This window comes from Maylandia zebra, linkage group LG9 (assembly GCF_041146795.1).
Source record: "Maylandia zebra isolate NMK-2024a linkage group LG9, Mzebra_GT3a, whole genome shotgun sequence".
NCBI lineage: Eukaryota > Metazoa > Chordata > Actinopteri > Cichliformes > Cichlidae > Maylandia > Maylandia zebra.
In genome coordinates, this window is record NC_135175.1 from 31,096,920 (window position 1) to 31,123,172 (window position 26,253).

Sequence of the window (26,253 nt, forward strand, 5' to 3'; positions counted from 1 at the left end):
GATGTGGGCAGGCTTGTATTTTTTTTTCTCCTTCCCTGTCTTCTCTCTCATGCTTTCTTCCATCTTGTTACTTCCTGCTCTCAGGTGAAGATGTGGGCCACTGCTTCCTCGCAGGTCAGCCTGCAGGTGGAATGGTCTTTTCCTGTGTTTTTTCCTCCCACACCTGTAGTTCATTGACTAATCAGCTCATGATATTTAAAAACCAGCTGGTGCTGCTACACTCCACCATCACGGTGGTAAATAGGCCTCCTTTTTTTTTTTTTTTTAACTTTCCAGCTCTCATATGTTTCATCCAGTAATTCTCTGCTCTCATTTGTTCTCCAGTTGTCTGCCCGAAGCCTGTGTTACGCTTCCAAGTTCACTGACCTGCATAACTTCAAGAAGTTTAATGAGCACAGCCAGTTTAACTTGGCTGAGCCAAACAGCCACTGCAACTACAAAACCAAGGACTTACCTGCAGCTCACCTGCCTGCTCTCTATTGAATCTCTTATTTCCTCACTGGAATTCCCCCCGTCTGTCTGCCTGCTGCCCCTCTGAATCACCTATTCAAGAAAACAGCAAGTAAGGCATCAGAATCATATTAAACTTTGCAAGATGATACCAGTTGCCCACTGTTAACATCTACTCTCCTGTTCAGCAGAAACTCCAGCTCTGCTCCAGCTGTGAATACTCCCTCTAGAGTCAAATACTGGCTTTCTGATTACTCATTCCACCTTTACAAATAAACCTTTTCAAACAGTTATCAGTTGTATGTATGAGTGTAGTCTTTGGGTCCATATTGCAGTTAAATGTATGACAACTGTGTTCTGAACTAGCTGGAGCCAGTGAGGACTGAGACACTGATGTGAAAAGTGAGTTAGTAAAAAAGGTGTGTGCTAACAGTTCAAGTTACTGGCTGAAAATGAAAGTTTGCACTGTTTCAAAAGCTGACTTTTAAACATTGCTTAAGATGGAAGAAACAACATTGAATGACCTTTGAGAAATTCGAAATTCAAAACCGAAGAATTAAATTTAAAATATAAAATATATATACAAGTATCCCAAATGTTGTTACACAAAAGCAGCTCAGTTAAATATAATGATAATAAAATAATACAATGCTGGTCAAAAATAAGATTCTTATCACATAGTTTGATGTTACTGATGAGAGTCTTCGTGTAGCCGCTGACCTGCCCAGAGAAGCTGCTGGGACTCAAAATGGTCTGTGTTGGTGAGAGCGTTTAACCAGCTGTCACGGGGAGTGGTGGTAGCATTATGCTCTGAGGCTGTTTTCCACTCAGTGGTGCCGGCTGGTTGAAACTTGAACACAGTCGGGTATTCCAACAGAACAATGATCCGAAACACATATCAGAACTGGTTTTGGAATGGGAACGCCATGACAACGCCTCAGACAAGTTCAAGGAGGTGGTCAGGGAGTGGGAGGTCTGGGCTTCTCTGCTTAGGCTGCTGGCTGGCTGGATGGATGGATGAAGCTTGTTGATGGCTACCAGAATTGTCTGATGGAAGTGTGACTAACCCTGTGTTTATACATTTAACCCTCTGTGTACAGTTAAATGTATAAATAGAGAAAATCCAAGATAAATTCAAACTCATGCACCCAATTCTTGTTTTTTAAAGTCATTTAATACACTGAACAAAAATATAAACGCAACACTTTTGTTTTTGCTCCCATTCCCCATGGGATGGACGTAGAGACCTAAAATTCATTCCAGATACACAATATAACCATCCCTCCCAAACAGTGGTCACAAATCAGTCCAAATGTGTGGTAGTGGGCACATCTGCTATATTGAGATAATCCATCCCACCTCACAGGTGTGCCACATCAGGATGCTGATCTGACATCATGAGTAGTGCACAGGTGTACCTCAGACTGCCCACAACAAAAGGCCACCCTGGAATGTGCAGTTTTTTGCGCTATTGGGGGTCTGGGGACCCAGAACCGGTCAGTATCTGGTGTGACCACCATTTGCCTCATGCAGTGCAACATATCGTCGCATGGAGTCTATCAGATTGTCAATTGTGGCCTGTGGAATGTTGGTCCACTCCACTTCAATGGCTGTGCGAGGTTGTTGGATATTCGTGGGAACTGGTACACGCTGTCGTATACGCCGGTCAAGCACATCCCTAACATGCTCAATGGGTGACATGTCCGGTGAGTATGCTGGCCATGCAAGAACTGGGACATTCTCAGCTGCCATCTGCCCTGAACAATGTGAACCATGATTCATCCGTGAAGCGCACACCTCTCCAACGTGCCAGACGCCATCGAATGTGAGCATTTGCCCACACAAGTCTGTTACGGCGACGAGCTGGAGTCAGGTCAAGACCCCGATGAGGACGACAGGCATGCAGTTGAGCGTCCCTGAGACGGTTTCTGACAGTTTGTGCAGAAATTGTTTGGTTGTGCAAACCAATTGTTCCAGCAGCTGTCTGGGTGGCTGGTCTCAGACGATCTTGGAGGTGAACCTGCTGGATGTGGAGGTCCTGGGCTGGTGTGGTTACACGAGGTCTGCGGTTGTGAGGCCGGTTGGATGTGCTGCCATATTCTCTGAAACGCCTGTGGAGACGGCTTATGGTTGAGAAATGAACATTCAATGCACGGGCGACAGATCTGGTTGCCATTCCTGCTGTCAGCATGCCAATTGCACGCTCCCTCATTGCTTGTGGCATCTGTGGCATTTTGCTGTGAGACAAAACTGCACATTCCAGGGTGGCCTTTTGTTGTGGGCAGTCTGAGGTACACCTGTGCACTACTCATGATGTCAGATCAGCATCCTGATGTGGCACACCTGTGAGGTGGGATGGATTATCTCAATATAGCAGATGTGCCCACTACCACACATTTGGACTGATTTGTGACCACTGTTTGGGAGGGATGGTTATATTGTGTATCTGGAATGAGTTTTAGGTCTCTACGTCCATCCCATGGGGAATGGGAGCAGTAACAAAGGTGTTGCGTTTATATTTTTGTTCAGTGTATGTATGCTGTGAAATCGTTCCAGCCTGCAAAAAGAACAATTCAAAGAAATCATTAAAAACCCCAAATCCCCATGACATCCATGTAAACTTCAAACGTCCCAACTATACTGTCCACTGCATCATTCACCTGAAGCTGAAGATGAGAAATGGTTGAGGATAAAGAGCATCGTCATACTAAATCGTAACTTTAAAAACGCAACACTTTGATCCTTTATGAGACACTGCCACAGATCATCTTCTGACTGCAAGTGTTACACTTTTTATGCATTTAGTGCTTCGAATTAAAATTTGTTTATTATAAAAATAGAATGAAAATAATAAAATAACCCTTTTTTTTTTAACTACTGGCACAACACGTTTGAAGCCATAACGTATTATCTTTATTCACACAAACCTTCCAGCAAGCAAACCCTCAACTGCACAAAACAGGCTGAAAAGCGATAAGACATCTGCTGACTCACCCCTCGACTGACCACCTGACTGCTCCATTTTGCTTCACACTCCAGCTGGCTTTACTCCCTTGGCCTTACCTTCCCCTAAGCATTTCCTTCTAAAAAAGATAGACGGGGTATGTTGATGATAATTTACCAATATACCCCACCGCCACCACCTTCTGCTTCGGCTGCTATCATCCAATCAAATCCCCCCTTTCAATTTCAACTCGATGAGGAAGAGATAGGAGTTAAGGTGACCTCGTTCTGAAAGAGGCTGGCAAGGCTGTATAATTGGATACTCTGACATGAGATTGAGTTTATCCCAGGTAAAAAAGGCCCCCACTGACCTGCTTTCCCAGAGTGTTTGCGCAGGGATGGATGTTTGTGAATGAGAGTAATCACTTTACAGAGGATGAGATGGGGCCGCTGCTCCTTGAGCCTCTGAAACAACTATCAGTTTATGCTTGCTGAGAGGAAAAAATGCACCAGAGGTCAACTTTAGTTTGCTGCAAAGCATTTGGCCATTGGTACACTCTAAAAAATATTCGTTGTGTTTGTCGGTAGAACTTAACAAAAAAGCATTTTTCTGCTAAAAAAAAAAAAAAAAGTAAGTTGTCTACATGTACACTTTCAGTGAGTTGACTAATCAATGTTAAAAATCAGTGCAACACAAAAATTAAAAAACAGCTCCTTAACTTAAATGTTTGAATATAAATAAAATACTTTTGTCATCAATCAACAACAGAAAACATTAAGTTTGTGTAACATGTAAAAATGAGTTTCAACATCCTTCCACAGTGGTATTTAAATAGTTTAAAAGAAATTTCTCTCACACGTTTGGATTTGACACCTTATTACAAGTTTAAACTGCAGTCTGTAGATGTAAATTTTAAAATTCGATTTTGTTCAGTCTTTGTGATTCATCTTTTCAGTGTTGCATTGTAGTGTTTTAGAAAGGTTTTAGCTTGTTAACTCAAAAGCTTCAATAATTCTTTGCATTACAAAAGGTTGCAGTAAATTTCAAAATGCATTGGACTTGCAAAATTTGCAAATTTGAAACATCAAGAAGGAATGAGCTCTGAAAGCATTACAGGCTTAGACATAGCCATGGTGGACTGTTTATGCCTTGCCTGTACTGGGATTGTTACTGCTCATTTAAATGTTCATGGAACGTGTTGAACATGTGCTTCTCATAGGAACCGAAAACACGCTCCTCACTCATTGGATGACTTCAAGCCTGAGCTGATACAGAGGTATGTCAGTCGTTTGAATGCAGGAGATGATCCTCTTGAGGAACATAATGAAAATCCATCGTGTGAAGATGTAGCAAATGCAGAGGATGAAGAAATTGGTGAATTGCCTAATTTAATTGAGAAACATTTAGCCCACCTACTACTAAAACTGGAAAGTATATATAATGTACCTCGCAGGTGTATTGATGAATTCGTTGTTACAGTTACAATTCATTTCTTCCTCTGCTTCAGGTCCTATTCATCAAAAGCACAATTGTGCTGTTGATGAAATTTAGGTTACATTTACTTTTACTCACCTTATCCTACTGCTAGCAAAGTGGGCATTTAAAGCAGGCCAGTATGTAACAGTTTAAATTGAAGTTACAAAGATTAAATCTTTAATTCTTTTAAAAATATATTTAAAATCAATATTTGGCACAACGCAAGTCACATAAATGTAACAGTTTTGACTTTTCACCTAATAAACTGTAAGTTTAAGTTTTGTTTTGCTTTTTTTTTTTATTCTCCAGAGTTCGGTGGAAATGAAGAGAGAGGTCGCAATCCGTCGCCTGAAGGTGTATCTGAAAGAGAAGGAAGAGGATCTCTTCAGAGAACAGCTGGTAGGTGAATCTCGCATTCTTTTGTTTTATTTTTAAATGGCACATTAAATGGAAACATGTCAGCATTTTAACTACCTACCTGGTAAAAATTCAAAAGTGTTGAAATCATGTGGTATATAGTCCTGTTTCCCCGCTTGCTAATTTCCTAGTTTGTTTGTTTGGTTTTTTACATATTTGTCACACTTAAATGTTTCAAATTGATCAAATTATTTGTAAGCTGTTACGACCTGTCTAGGGCCAGGCAATAACATGAGTGAGGCACTCGCTTCCCCCCCCCCCCCCCAACACCCAAGCAGCCACAAGAAACAAATCCGGTAGATACAAGGTGATTTATTTACAATGTGAAATAAAGGAACCAAAACGGGAGTGTCAACACTTCAGGGTGAGCCAAGGCCAAAACAATAAACAAAACAAATCTACACAAATCCCGCACCCCTGACCTTACCAAAACAAAGTCAAAAATAAAGACAGAGTCTGACCTCCTTAACTAACAGGAGAAAACGGGTGATCAAAAGAAACGGCAGCTCACCCCTACCCACTCCACTTCCACAGCTTTTAAGCGCACTGCAGCCAGCGGCTGCCACAGGAATACTGCTGGGTCATGAGGAGACACGCGAGGACCTCTCCCGCTGTAGCACTCCAGCCTCCTTTTAATGGGCGGGTCCTCCAGCTGGAATCAGTCACGTCGGGGCGGTGTATCCACGCACCAATCGGAGCAGGGCCCTGGCACAGCTAAATTAACATAAAAAGACAACACCTGCACAAACAAACACATGGACATGCAAGTTCGTAACAAAGCTTATAAATGATTATTTAATTTATTAGAGGGGGGTCAGTCCACAGAATATTGTTGCAAATGTGTTGTGGATCATCAGGATGTTTGTTGGCAAACGCGAGGCGAGTGTTTGTGTTCTTTTTGGTCGACATTGGTTTTCGCCTTGAATCTCTCCCATAGATGGTGTTTTTGCCATTGTTGAATCAGGAATCCTGACCTTAACTGAGGCAAGTGAGGCCTGCAGTGCTTAAGATATTGGTCTGTGTTCTTTTCTGCCCCCCTGACATGGAGCTGATATGCTCATGGAGTAATGTTGGTTGGCCAGGAACTCTTGGGGAGGTTCATCACTGTTCCAAGTTTTCTCTATTTGTCGATAATGGCTATCACTAAGGTTCACTGAATGACAGAGCCAGGCTAAGTTGGATGGTTTTTTAACAATGTGGATTATTTTTAGTTTATATATTTGCACAAATTTGTATTTCAAAATGTTTTCATTTTTGTCTGATTAGATTAGAACCCGAATGAATTTTGTGTCCTGAGCTGCATGATTTTGTCATCATTCACATTAATAAGCTTAAATGGACATTATCACTTTTTCCCACGTGCTCAGATGTGACAGTTTGTTTAATTTCTTTATGTAATGATAGAGCTGCTTGGACTGTTGGACAGCAAACAGCTTCTTACTTTAAGGCACTGTAACTAAGACTTTTTGGTAATTATCTTATGTAACACTGATTTTTTTTTTTTAAATTCACATAGTTCACAGAAAGACGTGTAACAGCACAACAGTGCTGCTAATAAAACACTAATTTACACCAATTTAAAATCACAGAGGACTGTCTTTTCCTTGTTGGGTGAACTTCTACATCACAGTCTCTGTCATGCTTTAACTCAGAGTGGACACTCAAATTTTACTGTAACATAAGAGTGACACACATGGCTGTCCCTGCCTGAGCCTGAACCAAATCACAGAGCATTATAGGCCTTTAAACTGCAAATATTACATGTTTTCAATTATTTTCTCAACTCTTCTAAGTCATAAATAACTTCATATTTTGTTGTATTCTAGATGTTTCTATTTTATTTATTTACTTTCTCATCAGAACACCCTGTTGCCTCTCTGTTAACAAACAAAGATAAATTACTGTACCTGAGTATGACGTGGGGAATGGGAATCAGCTTGTGCTTCCAATCTCTTCGATTAAGGGGAATTACAGATGAAAGTAACCAGTCTTTGCCTCGTTATTCTTAAGCATTTAAAATGAACCCTTTAATTGTGTCCTTGTAGATTCCACGCTGGCGTTGCCTCTCAGATACATGCTCTCTGATGAAGTTTAAATCAGCAGAATAGCCTGTAGCATTTCTGCCTTTGAAGCCAAGCTGAGATGAATTTCAGGGATTATTGCAGTAAAGGTCTGATCAAACACCGCCCAAGTAAATCTGAGGTGCAAATTAGCACTGGAAAAGCTGGGAAATGTAGCTTCTTCCACATTAAGATAAAAGGTGAATAAAAGAGATTTAACGCATTTTCAGTTTGTAGGTTTTTTTTTTCTTCAAGTTTGATGCTTTGGAGTGCAGTGTCAACCCTCACACAGAAGTTTACTGGAATCCACCAAAATTGATGAAACAACACATTTTGGTTTGTGTGGGAAGCAAGAAAAAAGTATAGCAAAGCAAAATATATTTCAGATTCTTCAAAGCAGACTCCTGCTTTGATAACAGCTTTGCAAACTCTTCATTTTTCTCAAACAGCTTCTTGAAGTCATCACCTGAAGGAGTTTATGCAAACGCTCAGGACTTGATAGGTTGATTTTCTCCCTCTCCGTGCTCCAGTTCTTCCCAAACCAACATGTTTGTGGTGCAGCAGAAGATCTTCCAAGATCTTCTTCCAAGATTGTGACAGTTTGACGGTGTGTTTTTGGTTCATTTACCAATAGCGTGGCATGTCGGAATTCTTTCCTGACATTTAAGATGTTAAAGGTTTGGCAGGTTATCCTGTTTGTTTGTTAGAATTAAGGAAAACAATGCAATTTTCATCTCATGGCATCTAACAGGTGCTGTTGGTGCTTATAGGAGTGGTTGGTGGCATCCAAAAAATAAATAAATAAATATATGTGTGTGTATATATATAGATATAGATAAATGAATTCAGGCTGTTGCAAGATGTCCACCTTAAGAGCTAGCTTATTTACATCAAAATTAACTACTGGATCGATTTCCCAAGTTTTAATGTCATTATAACCAAATATAATGACATTAAAATGCAGCTTCATATGAACTGGAAGATACTGAACCCCCTGATTTATATATATATATTATATACATACCTGAAGATTTCTAAAGGTGCTATGGACATGAAATTCTCACAGGATTTTGAGAATAATTCATCCAATCAACACATGCAAAAAAATCAAAGCATAGATGTCCATAAATTAAGTTCTGTGTAATAATGAGAACAGGGAAAAAGTATTGACCAGGCTTACTGACATGTACTTAGTACACGTCAGATTCAGGACACGCCCTGTATGGAGAAACGAGTCCATGCACTGCTCAGGTGTGATTTTGACCCATTCTTCCACACACAGTCTTTAAATCCTGAAGGTTCTGTGGGCCTCTCCTATGAACTCTGAGCTTTACTTCTTGCCAAGGATTTTAAATTGGATTCTGGTCAGGTGATCGGCTCGGCCAATATAGCGGCTTTATTTTTCTTTCTCTGAATCCAATTGCAAGTTTCCTTTGCTGTATTTTTGGGATCACTGTCTTGCTGAAACATTCGCCCTCGTTTCATCTTCATCGTCCTGGTAAATGGCAGAAGATTTGTATGAAGAATGTCTCTGTACATTTTTCCATTCATCCTTCCTTCAATTACATGAAGTGTGCCAGGACTGTATACTGAAAACAGCCCCACACTATGATGTTCCTACCGCCAAACTTCATTGTCGTTATGGTACTTATGCAGTGCCTTTTGACTTCCAAACATGGTTTATATTGTCTAAATGTTCTTTAAACACACTTCAGCATGCTTTTGTCTTCAGCAATGGAGTCTTGTGTGGTGAGTGTGCATGCAGGCCATGCTGAGTGTGTTACTTATTGTTTTCTTTGAAACAACTGTACCTGCTGATTCCAGGTCTTGCTGGAGCTCTCCACAAGTGCTCCTTGGCTCTTGGACTCTTCTGATAATTCTTTTTACTCCTCTGTCTGGAATCTTACAGGGAACAACTGGTCATGGCCGTTTTATGGTGAAATTCATTTTTTAATTCATTTTTTGCTCGCTGGAACCTTGAGTAGTTTATAACTCTTCTGCAACCAATACCATCCGTATGTCTTGCAATAAAAAGGTTAGCCAGGTCTTGAAAGAGCTCATTGGTTTTACTCCTCATGGGATGTTTCCTGTGTGACACCTTGGTAATGAGACACCTTTATATAGGCCAGCTGGGACTGAACCAGCTGATATTAATTTGCACTATGTGGCAGGATTGCCTTCTAATTACTGACAGATTTCAGCTGCTATCATGACTTTCCATGCCTTTTTGCCCCTCCCTTTCTGCACGTGCTCAATACTTTTTCCTCGTGTCGTTTGTCATTATTGCACATAACTGTCAATTTATGGATGTTTCACTAGTTTGGTCCACGTCCTCATCTTAGGATTTGACAGCGCTTTAGTAGGTAAAGGTGAATGCTTGGACATGAACTGAGCTGCGGTTTGGGGAAGGCCTCGAAGGGACTGGCGACGGCTCCCGGGCAGATCCCGATGTACTAAATAGGAGTGAAGAAGTTAAAGACTTGAGAACAAGGAGGGTGGGGCACGTAAACAAGAATGAACAGCTTGCAGAACTGGGGGGAGCCTATATAGATGACAACCGGAAGGAGCGTGTTTGGAGGCGTGGCCCCGCTCCTGAATACATAATCTCCAACTATGGTTTGATTTCTTTGTATGTATGAATTGACTGAGTTGATACAAACATGTGGTGATAATTTTATGTTAATAGCACCTTCAGAAACACATTTACTTAGAAAACTGGTCATGTGTTCGATACTTATTTTTGCCTGCTCTGTTTCAGTTTGTTTGATTATAGATTATTGTTGAAACAGTCTTCCTATTTAATCCGGCTGGCACAGTTGTTGCCAGAGGTGGGACCAAGTCATTGTTTTGCAAGTCTCAAGTAAGTCTCAAGTCTTTATCCTCAAGTCTCAAGTCAAGTCTCAAGTAATGTCAGGCAAGTCAGAGTCGAGTCTCAAGTCACTGGTGTAAAAGTCCGAGTCAAGTCACAAGTCTGAAACTTTGAATTTCAAGTCCTTTCGAGTCTTTAAAAAAAAACGAAAAAATAATGTTGCAGTTATGCTAAATGTAAATATTAGACCATGTAATTTTTTAATCTGTGTTTTTCTCAACACATGACAAAATAGTGAACTTAGAAAATATACACAAATTGTGAAATTGCACCTCTTTAAAATGCAGCTCAATTAAACCTAGCTCCAAGAATAATTTTCACCGACAGTTCTGAGATAAGCTGCATGTTATTCTTGGATGCGGTTGTAGGACCAGCTTTAAAATCGCATGACAAAAATATCATACACATTAAAAAAAACTGCATCACCAACGTAGCCTGGACAACATTTGCTAGTTAGATGAAGTCAGCTATCTCATCTTAGCATATTTATATGCATATTTATAATTATACGGTTCTTGGAGTGAGTGCATACACTCATGAAGTTTAGTAACTTCAGGTCACTGCAACAAGCCCAGGTACAGTTTACCGACGGATGGGTGCAGGACCTTGAAATGCACCGTGTAGAACGAAAGACCATCGTACGTATCATAAGTTTACCAGTCTCACAAATCGTCTTCATAAATACACATTCCTTAACCGTTTATTAATAGGACCTTTGAGCTCAACGGTAATTAATTAGTAGTGGAAATAATTTCTGGTAGCATCACAGAAATGTAGCAGTGACAATAATACTGTATGCTGTAATCGTACTGGGCAATTAGTGATACAAAACAACTGTTTTATCCTGTGAATAAAAGTATATGTTTTTGTCAATGTACCATAATAACAGAAGCGAAACGCAATATTGTGTCAGGACAATTCACTATTTATGCACAATAAATAAAGGAGCATAGCGCGACAATTTCTGTTCAGCGCCAGACTTGCTTGTAACCTATATCACCAATTATGTTATGAAAATGACGTATTAACTACAACAGCAGACTGACCTTTGTGGAAATGCTTGGAGCAGACTAACCTGTGAGCTGGAGTGTTCTAGGACGTTATATTTGATCTTTGAATGGCTGCAATCCAGACCATCCGTCGCCTCTTTGTTACTTCGGGAACAATTTCTCTTCAACGTCGTAATCCGATAACAACCGATCTCTTTACCCGTCGGCTTCCCGTGGCTGTCATGCGACCGGCTATTGCAGTTAATAATACAACAGCTTCTTGACATTTTTGTGTTTCTTTTTATCGCTGTGTGACTGATTTCAATTGAAAGCCTGCGTGCGGTAGTACCTCTTGCCACGAGTTCCCAGAATCCTTTGCGGTTTTACCCCTGAATGACGTCACATTTTCAATCTCTATATAATATGCATGTTAAATTTTATATTTGGGGTAAAATATCAAGTCTTTTCAAGTAAACCGGTTCAAGTCCAATTCAAGTCCCAAGTCATTGGTGTAAAAGTCCAAGTCAAGTCACAAGTCTTAGAACATTTTTTCAAGTCAAGTCTAAAGTCATAAAATTAATGACTCGAGTCTGACTCGAGTCCAAGTCATGTGACTCGAGTCCACACCTCTGGTTGTTGCTGCGTTGGGACTTCTTAGTTGCAGTGCAGCATGTGACAATTAAAAGATAGATATTAGCAGTGACTCATGGTCGAAGTAGCTATTCAATTTGCTCGAATCCTTGAATTGCCCGTTTCTTAATTATATCCCTCCTTCTTAGTTATGTCCACACTAAACTTTGTTCTACAAGATGCACGACTGCACAGCAAAGGTAAAAGAGGGGCTGGGTGCATTAAGAGATTTGAATGGGTAGTCCAGTGAGTAAATGTATGGTCTGGCAGATTACCAATCCAGCCCCATGAATGCGTTTGTGATTGGCTAAATGAACCTTGTTTTAAAAAGTGCTTTGAGTGCTCAGTTAGACTAGAACACTATATAAATTCCCTCCATTTATCACATATTGTCAAAAAAGTTCTTCGAACTGTGGGTGAGAGTTCAGCAATCCATGAGCGGTGTCAGGATTTCATTTAAGAGACAGCCAAAGTAAAAGCTTATCAAGAGCGTATGGACATCCACTTCGGAAGACTGAATTGAATTGAATTCAGTTTTTTTATATAGCACCAAGTCATAACAACAGTCACCTCGAGGCGCGTTTTATTGTAAAGACTCCACAATAATACAATTATTGGAACATAGCTCTCTGCTGCACTGTTGGGTTTAGGATGGATCATTGTGAACATTAAGTGTTTTGGTTCTTTGTAATGATAAGATAATGGAAAGGCTTCCAAACCTGACAGGAAGTATGTAAAAACAGATGTAAGGTAAAAGTTTGTGAGTGTGAGAATATGCCAACTTCCTGAGGGCTGTTTATGCCAGAGTAAACTCAGTTTGAGCCACCAACAAAGACAAGTAGAAACTGCTTGTTTGTTCATTCATCGGCCAGCACAAGCATTGGTTTCCAAGTATCTGTTGGCGTCCATAAGACTGGCAGAAACATTTTCGACTTCCTGCCTATTCGCACAAAAAACTACATTTCAGAAAAGAAAAAAGCAAACAGAAAAAGAACATCTTCCCCCAGAAAGACTCGAGTTATTGGAGGAGTTGATTGAAAAACAGGATGTTATTTGAGCATGTTCTCATCCCAGCATGTCACGTAATGTTATTTTATCATTGCCTGCATCTCACCATCTCAGCATTACACACTATGTGTCCTTTGGCATCTGTGACGCACCAGTTGTAGCAATAACAATACCCATGAGAGCCATCCGCCTTGGTTTTATGGAACTTGAAGGTGCATATTAATAGAAAGTATCAGCCAGATACTGATTGTACATTTGCTTGCTGTAGAATTAGGGACTAAAAACCTCATTAGTAATCATTAGTCATTTTCTTAGGGCCACATTTGCCTTTAACTAAAAAAAATTGACTCTGGGCTGAGTTTGGTTGTCTCAGCTTGCACACTGGTCCTCTTTATATGAGCCAGATGTCAGATGTGTTGTGGGATTTAGGCCACATCTGGCCAAAATCAATGGTCTCAACCCATCTCAAGCCCAGCTCCTGACCACATCTGGTCCTCTCAGCATTTCCCAGTACTGAAACTGAGCTGAAAGTAGCAAAGATTAAGGTGGAATATATCTGTTCTCTTGGTATTAGGTTATGTTTAGGCACTAAAAGTCATAATGATCATGATCAGATTTTAAAAAAAGAGTGTTAAAATGATGCCGGTATGCATCACATACAGCTAGAAAATGGCATCTTGGTCATACACCAGCAGCTTGGACATTATATTCTGGGACTAAGTACAGGCGACTTATTTTATCAGAGTTATTATCAGTGAGGAGGTGAAAGCTATACATACGTAATTCACTGACCAGGGCTGTCATATTTAACAGGATGACTTAAATGAGGGAGGACGTTACTGGAGCAATTCATTTTACTGAGGTGGGGTTTTGGGAAAAGTTGTTTCCCTTTTCCTTCTGTAGGTATGATTCCAAAGATGGTTTCCAGACAGGCAGAAATACTGATGTCATGATGCCTGTAATTATGGATCCAAAAGCACAACACAAACTAGAAAAACTGTTTATTTACAGGACAGGACCTGGGACTTCTAAACAGGTGAGAGAAGATCAGGTCAGATTTTTTTAGCAGATTGTGAGGATGGAAGGAGGCAGGCCAGAGGAGTTCAAAGGTGAGGGGGGAGTGGGCAAACAGGTGAGTAATGGGTAGGTATTTCTTCCCCCAGCAGGATTAGACCAGCTTGTGAGAGCAGGTGAGTCAAGTTTGCAGAAGTTATCCAAAACCCTTCACTGAGGAACAAAATTCATAGAGGAGTTTCCAGCTGTTTATGGCAATAGCAGTTTTATTTATACAGTACAACACATTTCATTAAAGGTAAACTTGATGTGCTTAACACAGAAGATAAGAGCACCAGGAAATTCACCAGGGAAAAAAGAAAAAGCAAAGTCACAACTGAGGAGGCAACAATCTAGCAGAATGTGGAGGCTTGAGATGGTCTTTAAATACTGCAGGCTTGATGAGCTAATAACAACCAGGTGGGACGGCTGGAGGTACGAAAAGCTGGAGAAAAATCTGCAGAACCAGCCCACTGCTACGCCTGAGAGGCGATAAAGAGTGAGAGGGAGAAAGGAAGGAAAACAAACTCGGGCCTGCCGGGACGGTGACTGCTGGACCACAACAGAGCCCTAACGATTCGCGGAAAAGCCTATCCTTTCATGTGGAGGACGATGATGAGTGTATCAGACATACGTGTTGGAAAATAGGTCTGTGGAAGATCTCTGGTCCCAACAAAACTCACACATTTACACCAGAAACAAGAGTTAAGGATGGAGCGAGAGGAAGAAAAGAAGAACAATGACAAGGGCATGTAATCTAAAAACCACCCCACCTGTCTCAGAGGAATAAATCCCACACAGATCAGGATTAAGACACAATGCTGACAGTATCTGCAGCATGCTGTCCTTTACATGTCATGCAGATTGAGCTTTGTAAGACAGGATGCCCTGATTGTGATAGTGGGACAATCTTCAGATAATAGAGTGCCTGAGGAGCTACATGGAGAGACTCGAGGGGATGACTGTCTCAGCTTGATGGACAACACCAAGAGTCTGGCTGTGGATGTCTTCAAAGAAAAAAAAGCTGTAAATCCACTCGGTTTGTGTTTTTCACTGCATCTCACTCTGCAGACACTGTTAATCTCACGGTGTCGCTCTACTTTCTCACCCAAATTTCCTCTTTCCTGTCCTCCTGCCTGTCTGTCTCACTTTCAGATCTCTGTGTCTAATTAATTCTCGCATATATCTCAGGCTGTGGGTGATCAATGACCTCTCACTAATTTACTTGGCAGCACATACAGTACAAGTCGAGCGCTATCTGGCAGAGCTGCTGGTGGGTACAGTACATGTCAGCAGGCGGCCGTGTGCAAAGTATAAAGTGAACTGGCCTCTGAATATATCGGAGGCTGTATTAACATCTCAGCCTGGAAATGAAGCAGAAATTGAATTTTGAGGCCCACTGCTTCTTATTTCAGAAAACTGACCTTCGGTTCTAATGCTAAGTGGAGATGGATGAATATATTATACACTGTGTACAGAGAACCAGCCCACCAAACAGCTCATATCGTGCAGAGGTTTTTATATGTCAAGGGACCTCAATATAAGAGACAGAAAATTTTAAACCAGACCAATGAGACTGAAAACAAACAAAAAGGTGTAAAACTGATAAAAGGCACAAAAAAATACTACAGAGCAACAACAGATACAAGATAGAGGAGCTTCAGTTTTAATGTTAATTGATGGGAAGTGAAAATTTATTATTAGCTTTAAACTTATTATACTGTAATTTTTTATATAACTAGAAAGAGATGCTATATTAGAGCAATATTATTACAAAGACACAAGAAAAACAAATACGCAAAGTAACCACAAAGATGCAAAATGACTAAAAAAGGACACAAAAGGATTCAACACAATAAGAGAGACACTAGGAAAATAAGAAAAACTACCAAAACTATCACAATAACTTTACACAAACACAAAAAAGACTGCAATGATATGCAAAATCACATTTTGAAGACATGCAAAATAACAGTAAAAACACAAAAAATGACATGCATGCTGCACAGAGGAGGAGGAGGACGCATCTATTATAACAGCATGGCTTCGTAGAACTCGCCTGCCTGCAGCTCAGACCTTTCACCAGCTGTAAACATTTGGAGGACCATGAAACAAAATATACAACAAAGAAGACCCAGCGCTGTTGAGCAACTAGAATCCTATCTCAGCCAAGAATGGGTCAACATTCCTCTCCCAGAAGTCCAGCAACTGGTGTCTTCATCTCCCTGATGTTTGTAGACTGTTGTTAAAAGAAGAGAGGCTAAATACATTTTAAAAAATTAATTCAAATACAGTATTTTTAAAAATTAAAAAATAACTTTAAAAAAGTAGAGAGGAGGCCACATGGTCAACATGGCCTTATCCCAGCTTTTTGGAAATTGTAGTCATCAAATTCAAAACCAGACAATGTTTTTTTCTTAAAATTGTGCAGTTTCTACGTCCTTTTTTATGAATAAAATACGGGTTTAGGGGTTTGAAATTCATTGCAATTGTAGAATAACAATAAAAAACAGCTATTAAAAAATGAAATCGCTAAACAGAGATGAAAAACAATCTCAGAGACTCAAAAACATACAGAATAACTAACAAGACATAAAAAAAATGATAGAAAGGCAAAAACACAGTATAAGAACTGCAAAATGACACACAGTCACTACAAATGATCATTACAAGCAGATGCAAAACAATGTGCACAAACAGAAGCAGAATGACCACAAAGACGTGCAAAGCGAGGTCCAAAATATTCATAAAGATTCTAAATAGTTACAAGGAGACAAATAACTATTCAACAGAGCTGCAAGGAGACTGAAAATCCCTACCAGGAGATGCTAAATGTTAGAGGCGTACTTGTGCAGTGTACTAAATGAACTGGCCTCTGAATATCTGGGAGGCTGTATTAACACCCCTGTCGCAGCCTTGAAAGGAATCAGAAATTGAGTTTTGAGGACGACTGCTTCTTATTTCACAAAACTGACCTTCAGCTTTAATACCGGCAGAAATGGGTGAATACATTATGCACCGTGTATAGAAACAGCCCAGCAAACCGCATCCACCACTGCAGAGTTTTTCCCTCCCGCTGTGTCCAGGGGTCTAATGACCTCGTTATGGAACGATCTCCAGGGAGGAAATTTCATGCATTTTGAGATGAACCAAACCATGACGGTAAATGTGTGCACTTTCACACCTGGACGGCGCCTCTGCCCATCGGCTGCATCTCCTCCCCACCTCTGATTCAAATTCAACTCCACTAATCCATGATAGACACGCAGCAGGGTCTCCAGAAATCAGTGACCGGGTCAGCTGTTTCCTATCCACGAGGGATTATATCAGCCTGCCTCAGGAAAGCAGGAGAAGAAAGGGGGGGAAAAACTCCATATCTTGTGTTAACAGGCTCCAACAAGTAGGCAGGGGATCAAATCTTTGCTCGCTCTCGAGCTTCATTCATCACACTTGCAAGATAAGCTAATTTTACAGGGAAAGTGTTAAATTTAGTGACGATACCATTCATTTTAGCTTCACATCAGAACATCAGCTGAGAGAAGCATCTGTGAGATAAATGAGTCAGGGTTTGAGCATCACAGATTTAATTAGGTTGTGAAAAGTGAGTGTGCGTTATTGCGGAAGCACCAGCACAGTGTGAATCGTTCAAAAACGGCAAAGGAGAGTACAGTAGAAGTTTCTTTTCTCTTAGCAGACAGCATGGTGGAGGCTTTCGCGCCATCTGTGCTTCAGTCTCATCATCTTTGGTGAAAATGTAGCGGCGCTTATCACAGGAGACGCACAAAGAGAGCTCAGCTGAAAGAGGACATTATGGTGTCTGACAGTATAAAGGCTGCAGATCTTAGTGTGTGAGGCTCCCACTGTTTTGTGAGTCTGAGCTGAAGTGTTGGAGAAAAGCGAGTGACAGGTTTGGTTCACGCAGCAGCTTATCTTTACAGTTACTGCCATATGTTTGTTTAGGGATGACGATATTAAATTACAGGACATTTATTAAAGGGGATCTATTCAGTTCATTTCCAAATTCTTATTTTTATATTTTTATATTTGGACTCTACTAGATACACTTAACAGCTTGTGATATTGCATCTTATTGAAATAGCAAAGTCTGCTGATAATTCTCAGTTCCTAATCGGCTCTGTCTTCCTGTGTTGTCACGATTTACTGGATATAAGAAGCAGGAACTGAGCAGGAAGAAACTACCAGTTACTCTGATGGTCAGGAAGGGTCTGTAGAAAGGGAGAGACAGGCAGTGGGGAGTTGGGAAAGAGAGTTAACTCCACCCGAGTTCTTCTGTCGAGAAGGTCATGGTGGCAATGGAGTATGTCAGAGGACATGCTGCGTTCCAGAGTTGGCTGAAATGAACAGTGGAGAGTCAGCACGCAGGTGCATTCCCTGAGAGAGCAGGACTTGTGGAGGAGCTCGAGGCTGTGGTGGTTTGAAGGGTTGTCCAAGAGGCAAGGCAGGAAAGTCTTTTAGGTGAGTTACAATTTTCCAGGAACAGAGTTATAGCAAGGAGCCTGTGACACTGTGAGCACAAGAGAAAAGGAAAGAGACTATTTGCCAACATAGTGAAAGTAACAATCTGGTGGAGATTTGCAGCCACAGCTGGTCCCAACATCCTACAGATGAACAATGGTTTGAAGTGCGAGAGTGTGATTGGAATGAGATGCAAAGCTGCCTCTAATTTTAAGCGGAAGGAGAGAATGGCGGAAAAAAATCCACCAAGCATGAATCAGAACCTGACACCAAACCAACACAAACAGAAAAATAACTGTAGAGATGCTGGAAACACTGATGTGTTTGTTGTGTGTTTGATGTCTTGCCTCTGCTCGCTCCTTTCCACTACAACACTGAGTGAACATCCCCCTAGTCAGGCCTCTGAGCCCCTCTGCCTCACAACCTGATGTAATGTTTTTGGGAGCGCTTCAGTTTCAAGCATTACCCTGATTCCTTGACAAAAATGGGATTTTCCATACAGTTTTTGCAATGAAACTTAGTCGTGTCACTACCATTCTGCAAGTAGTTGGCAAACAACTGTTGCGGGCTGCATAAACATGACATATGTGTACATTTCATGGGAGGTGGACATCATGTTATGACATACCGTAGGGTTACAAAGGGGTTTGCAGTTACACATATAGGTATCAATCCCCTGTGACACCTCTTAACAATCGGGCTTCAAAATTCACCAGTGAGACATTTACATGTTTTATTTTGTAGGACAAAATGTGAAAATGTCTTTGGGTGATGTTTAGACATTTCTCTGAATTCATTAAAAGATAACTGAAAAAGCTATCATTCCTCCACCTTTCTATGGAGGGAAACTTCATGGCTTTTACATTGCTGTTCGCTGTGTTAATCTTACATTGTTGATCAATGGTGCTTGCTTAATGGGGAACCAATCAGTGTTAAGCTCTGCCTAACAGTTTCTCAGAAATCTTTTTTTTCCTCTCTGTAAATGGCACTAAAAGCAAAGTCCTTCAGGTCCTTCATTTCCTGCCTGCCGCTTCCTGCAGGGAAAAACAAGCTCATGTAGGAGCGATGGGGGGCTTTTTACAAGTCTGTGTGCAGTGGCCTGTTGTCTAATATCCGCCACTAAAATGTTCGACCATGCCAAACATGGAAAAAATTTCAACCAGGCACATTGTCTTCACTGGTGCCATTATCCCTGCCTCTGAGGTTAAGAAATGTTGCAAATATTACATCTTGCTCTTTGGAGGGTTGTTTTCTTGTCATTTTACCTTAAATCAGGTGTTTGTTTGTTTTTCAACAGAAGAGCACGCAAAGTGCACCAGAATATACACATCAAAGAAAACAAGAGATAAAATAGGCTCCAGAAAATTCTGTTTTTCCTGACTCAAATCGTGCTGTGTCACAGTGTAATCAGCTGCTAAACTTTCAGATGAAATGCTACAAGAGGCAGCTGCAGCTTCACAGGTGTGTGTGTGTGTGTGTGTGTGTGTGTGTGTGTGTGTGTGTGTGTGTGTGTGTGTGTGTGTGTGTGTGTGTGTGTGTGTGTGTGTGTGTGTTGTTTCTCCGCAGTGCCCCACCTCACTTCCCCACCACATTACATAATCAGGATTATCTCATTCCTCCATCCTGCACGCTATTGTTTGCTATTCCTAACCTATTCTGTAATCCTTTTCTGCAAATGAACGCTCAGCTTCTGATAGCCACATCTGCTGCGTGTTACTGCAAATTAAGGAGGAAAACAACATTCCTCCGAGCTCTTCGAGGGCCCCAGCTACATGTGTTTGCAATCTCCGTCGTCATGAATTTGCTCGTCATTGGCAGTCCCGCTGTGTTTGTTTGGGTAAAATGCCCTGTGCCCAGGCCTGAAAAGCCCCAGATGCCAAGCTGATTACCTCCGGGTGGGGTAGCAGTGCTGCCAAGTGCTCAACTCAGGAAAACAAGTCCATGCTCAGGTATTTATAGTCTTTGAAGCTGAGCTCAAGTGTTCAATAAGTCATACTGTGATCTTAAAGTGGACCTGTTATGCACATTTCCAGCTCCACATTTCAACTACACTACAGTAGCTTTGCATGAGTCACAGCTTATAATAATCCTTATTTATCTTATGTTGGACTTTAGCGCGGCCCTCCTGTTCATCCTCTGTCTAAAAAGAAGCTGTTTAAGCTCCTCTCCCTGCAAGTCAGTTGTACTAAGAGTGGTTGGGCATGAACAGTCTGCATGTAGGGTATGGACATCCAAGAAATGATTAAGGAGCATGAAAGAAAATTTCTCCTAAGATTTTCATATCATATCTGGAGGATGCCCAGACTACCCTCATCGCAGCATCCCCCAGTTCATCTGGTGGGACGCCAAGACATTCCCAGGCCTTCCCACGGCAGCCCTGACTACCCTGTTCAGCAGGTGACTGTGTGCTTAGATGACAATATTTGGGACATCGCCACTCTCTGACATCATAAAGATTGAGTAGTAGAAAAAAAACTGAAACTGAGTGTTTAGAGCAGCATGAACCCTGATTTTTGCACCACGAGGATTACTTGCACATACACTGACCTCATTATTTGAAAGCAGTGCATATATGTGACAGAAAATAGGCACAACAGGTCCACTTTAAGTCATGTATATCTTTAATCCAGGGCTGCTGAATGCCTGTCCAGCAGCTGATCATGTCTCTTTATTCACGAGCAGATAATTTATGTCTACTTAATATTCATTTCATGCCTTGAACTGAGTATAATCAGCACTACAGTATTTACTGCTGATAATTACTTCACAAGATGAATGTCCTTTTCTGTGTGTGTGTGTGTGTGTGTGTGTGTGTGTGTGTGTGTGTGTGTGTGTGTGTGTGTGTGTGTGTGTGTCCATTTCATCATCATTATTATCCTATAAATATGATTTCTTATCTCCAGCAATTGATGGTAATAGTTTTTCTTAATTACGAGGAAAAAATCATTTAATAAATAATCCTCTTTAGATTTTTACTCTAAAATCGTGTGATCTGATCATCATAAAAATCCCAGTTGTGTCTCCAGTAACATTTTTATGAATAAGTCCTTGTTTTGTTTATTTTGCCTCATAGTTCCAGCATCCGTATCTCAGTAAAGTCATTCCCCCAGCAGTATGTATCTCATCAAGCAGGCCACGAAGAGCTTGAAAACAGCAAAAAGTTTTTCTGCAAAACAAACCATAAAGCACTGTAGTAAAGTTTTAATTTGGAACAATGACAGATATGTGAATGGGTCATTAAAAGCAGATCCTAGTTGAGTTTTCAGAAATACATTATCAGAGTAAAAAGCATGATGAAGACGAATAATTAGGCTGGTTGCAAATAAGCCAAACTATGAAAGTGTGACACTTGGCAACACTGGTGCAATGGTTTCTGTTATTTCACTGATCTAGCAGCTCTGGCAACTCACAAAAAAAAGAATCCAGCAATGTGTCGTTTGCAAGATAGAAAACATGGAAGGAAACAGTGGAAGAGTTTAAATAAGAGTAAAAAGTACTTTTAAAAGTAACTTTGTTAATGATTTACGAGGAGGAATACTGATGGTGGAAACAAGAGTAGCCCCTGCACAGCGTGCATGAATTGAGACTCTGCATCCAGATGATGTCCAGATAGGTTTGTGGTATTTTCTTGAGAACGTCATCATAATGCCTAAGAACTTTCTTGTTTAGATCTAATATCTCTTTTTGAAGATATGACACCTAACATTCATTTTTGGCCTATTTAGCAACATTAAAGCAATTCCTGTATCTGGATCTACTCCAACACTTCAAATCACTTCAAAGTTGGGCCAAGTCACACCTGTTCTCCTGCAAATCTGTCTGCAGTGTTTTAATTAATTTTAACAAACATAGTCATCTCTTAAACTGGAGTAATTAAACGTTCTGGACTGCCATGAAGCAACTGTGTCAGTTAAAGAACGATCTGAAAATGGAGGCATCTGCTGCCCAGTACAACAAATCCCAGTATGATTTTCTTCATTAAAGTCTGAAGGTGTGAAACTGGATGTCAAATTATTTCCTCCAGCTAAATTCAGACAAAATTGAAAAGCTTGTCACTGGTTTTCAGCTCGTAGCTCATCTTAGAAATGTTTCAAAAATAAGATCCATTTAATATTTAGAGAAACAGAGACTATTTTACATGATTTTATTTTTTCATGTGAACTGAAAAAATGTCTGTCTGGAAAAGAAATCTTTATTGGTATGACAAGCTCGGTTAAGAAAATTTCACTTGTTAACATTTATCCAGTGTGTATCCTACTGGGTTGGAGAACCATTATACACCCTAGTAAGTTAACATTTTGACTCCCAGATTATAGTTTAGCCAAAAGAGTTATTAGTTTTGTTTGTAACCCGTTTGACGCGCACCTCAAATTTGCCTCAAACCTCCTATTTTAATTTACTCACTGAGGATCACCCTAACACTCATTTTTAAGTTAATTTCTCAAAGGTTTTGAGATAAGACCCTGAAATTTTTACAGTCTTTTAAGTTATCGGGGCTTCTACACTTCTAACCAGAGTAAAGATGGGACCACAGCAGTCCTGCTTTAGTGGTTTAACTCTGGCTCCCAGTATGTTTTAGAATTGATTTTATTGACTACTTTTCATCTCCTTGCTGTCAGCTTACCACCCTGGCAGAGAATGATGACTCAGGCTGATCCTTAAGTAGTGGTGAGAGATGATGAGATAAGAAATAGATGCATTGGTAGAAGAAGGGAAACCAGGTGGCTCAAGAACCTGCCGACCATCAAAGAGGGAGAGGGGGCGGAACCTTGACCCTCCCTAAACCATGACAATAAATAAATTAATGTTCAGTAAATTTTCACCTCTAACCACATACTTGTTTTCAAATAAATGATAAATGGACTGATTCTTATATAGCACTTTTCTACTATCCCAGAGTGCTCAAAGCGCTCTATACAGCTATACAGCATGCCACATTCAATGTCTTCTTTGCACTTACTAACTACCACTTACACTCCGATGGATGCATTGGAGAGCAACTTGGGGTTAATATCCTGCCCGAGGATATTTGGCATGCAGACTAGGGGGAGTCAGGGATCGAACCACCCACCTGCCGATCAGTAGATGACTTGCTCTACCTCCTGAGCTACAGCCACCAAATGAAAGCTTTGCACTTGAAGGCCTCAAGTATATACTGTGTATGTAGAAACTAGATATCCATCCCTTATTTATTCCAGCATCTTTGCACTCATAAATATGCAAGACGTGTTGTTTTGTGTCATGTTGTCAGTATTTTCTGTTGTCTACTCTGTTACGTGCACTGAGAGCGAAGAAATAGCTGAAGTCAAGATCCTTGTATGTGTACACATTTTTTTCTACAGATTCTCACATTTTGCAGCATATTTACGTCATAATTCTGATTCTAGTGCCAGAAAAAAGGGAACTCTTTAACCTACCGTTGTCACAAGGGCTCGAAGACCAGTACCAGAACTGAAACCAAGCGCAGTAACCCTGAGCAGAGGCAGCAAGAAAGTTTTACCAATGTTTATTGAAATATCACAAGGTAATACTTGGCAGTGGCTAAACAACTAGGCAGAGAATGCACAGTGGCCTGGTGTGTGTGGCGTGATAACGTGGGCGTGGGAAAAATAGGGGAAACAGGACTAGGAGGAGCAACTGGACCGTGACTGGGATGTTAATGGTCCCACTGGGGAAACGGGATTAGAACAGAAGTCAAAGGTGAGCTTTGGAGAAGATGAGTATGGCTGTATTTCCATCTTACTTGCAGGAGGCGTGAAGGAAGCATCGAGGGGGAGGCGGCGTGAGTCCGGGTGAGTTAGGTGGTGTGAGATGGCTGACCTGAGTTCTGTTGGTTCCTAGGGAGTGTGATGGCAGGAGGGCAGACAGGTGAGGAACAGAGAGATTCCCAAAGAGAAGGTACGTTATCCAGGGGTATTAAGAGGTTCCAGAAGCCAATGGAGCAGCTGACGAACAGGCGGAGATGAAACGCCAGCGTAGGGCTTAAATCTCCCCAGCCTGATTGCTTCAGTTAGCTCCAGGTGAGTGAGGCTGTCGCAGACGTGGCAGCCCTGTCCAGGAGCGGACACCAAGGACACTCGGGAACCTGGTGGAAATTTCCAGCCAATCACCCAGATCATGACAACCATTGACGTCTCATCAGGTTTGCTGTAGCTTCAAACTCAGGACTGTGGATTTGCTTGAATTCGGTGTATTTTTGTGAGTTTAATATGTATTTAAATATGGATATAACTTCCAGGTCCAATTAAAGCAGCTGGGATTTCTCCCCTGAATTCACAGAAAACTGCAGCTGTATAGAGGTCAGAGCCACAGCTCTATGGAAAATTGTTTAAACCACTGAAAAATGTATTTGTTCACTTATTTTTTTCCACTTATTTTTAACACTCTCCTGTTTCACCAATGCGATAGTAGTGCGATTGCTATGAGATCGGATACAAACAGCCAGCTACCACTGGGTAGTGTCATAGTGGCTACTTTCATCTTTTAAAGACAGTCTTTATTTTAAGGTTCAAAAACTCTTGCTCTACTACAGGAGGAATAAAACACACATTCATTAGACCTCAGGGGTGCACACAATAAATATGGATGAATGAAATGCTCCCCGTGCACCTTGCAGCAAGACTGTTTCATCAGCTACTTTTCCAAAGAGGCCGAGAATGAGCTTTCAGTCTTCTGAGCCTTTAATCTGACATGAGCGAGGAGTGCAAAGGAGCCGCAATGGCCACATTAATGGGAAATATGATCTTTTAAGTCCAGTCTGGACCCAGAAGGTGATGTAATCACACTTCCAGCAGTTTGCATTATCGCGTAACAAGCTTTAGAAACGGCAGAGGTAATCAGCTGCACTTTGACCCTCTCGCTTTGTCGTGACACCATCAATATCGCCCTGCTCCATTAAACGCTCCTCTCACTTCCTGTAAAACCTGGATCGTTGTGGGGGTTCACTGCCACTGGTTGCTCCACGAGGTGCACTTTGTAAACACGGGTCGTTCGTCAGTTGAAAGACATTAAGTGTAAAAGCCTGGGGTATTAAGACCGCCGAGCATTGGCTGATCTATCTGCCGTCATGTCGGTGGAGAAATGCTGAGCCTGCAGCGACGGGGCGCCTGGGCTCGCTCTCAGGACCTGTGCGGTTAACAAGTGGACATGCTGAACTTTGCAGCTTCTGCTTCCCTTTGGGCTCAGCCGATATTGTAAACCACACTCCTTATCGCAGAAGCCAATATCCGGCAAGGCCACACTTCATTGTCGTTTATGCTGCAGAGAAGTGGCAGGAGGGATTTTTCACTGCTGTTCTGATGCTCTCTGCTGCTCTGAGGGTCACAGCTCCTTAAGCTACGAGCAGCAATATCCCAAAGAGCAGGGGGTGCTAAAAACAGGAACTCTTGAAATTTCCGAGAGCAGCCGAGCATCACCTGCTTTTCAATCTGACCTTCTCAACAAACACTGCATCGTCTAAAACAAGGAGTGGTTTTCTAATCCTCATTTCCCTGCAGTTTCACACTGTGAAGACACGAACTCCTCCAGAGAAAAAGGAATCTGATGCAATGATTGCAGTGTACAGTACGAGATTAACATAAAGGCTTTCTGTTGATGAAAGTGTGCCATTCATACGAGCCACTTTGTGTCCTTCAGATATCACAGCTGGAGAAATAATTGTTTTTTGCTAAAAATCCACTCCACTTGTGGAAAAAGCTTATTTGAAAAACTGCAAATGCGGCAAATTAAGTAACCTCAGAAGTATCCTTGATTTGCTCTTTATTCACACTGTCTTCCAGCCATGAAACTCACAGCTGCAAATGATGGTTAGCAAGCAGCTGAATTAAGGTCTGTATAGTTTGAACCAGGGGAGGACCATTCACCGGCATCTTCATGTGCCCC

At 41.2% G+C, this 26,253-nt stretch overlaps 1 long non-coding RNA gene across 1 annotated transcript; it reads left to right on the top strand.

The window, feature by feature from the left end:
• Window positions 1–250: 250 nt before the first annotated feature.
• LOC143420526 (uncharacterized) lies at window positions 251–743 on the top strand. The gene is made up of 2 exons (XR_013100358.1): window positions 251–562; window positions 639–743. It is a non-coding gene; the product is annotated as an uncharacterized LOC143420526 (long non-coding RNA).
• Window positions 744–26,253: the final 25,510 nt, after the last annotated feature.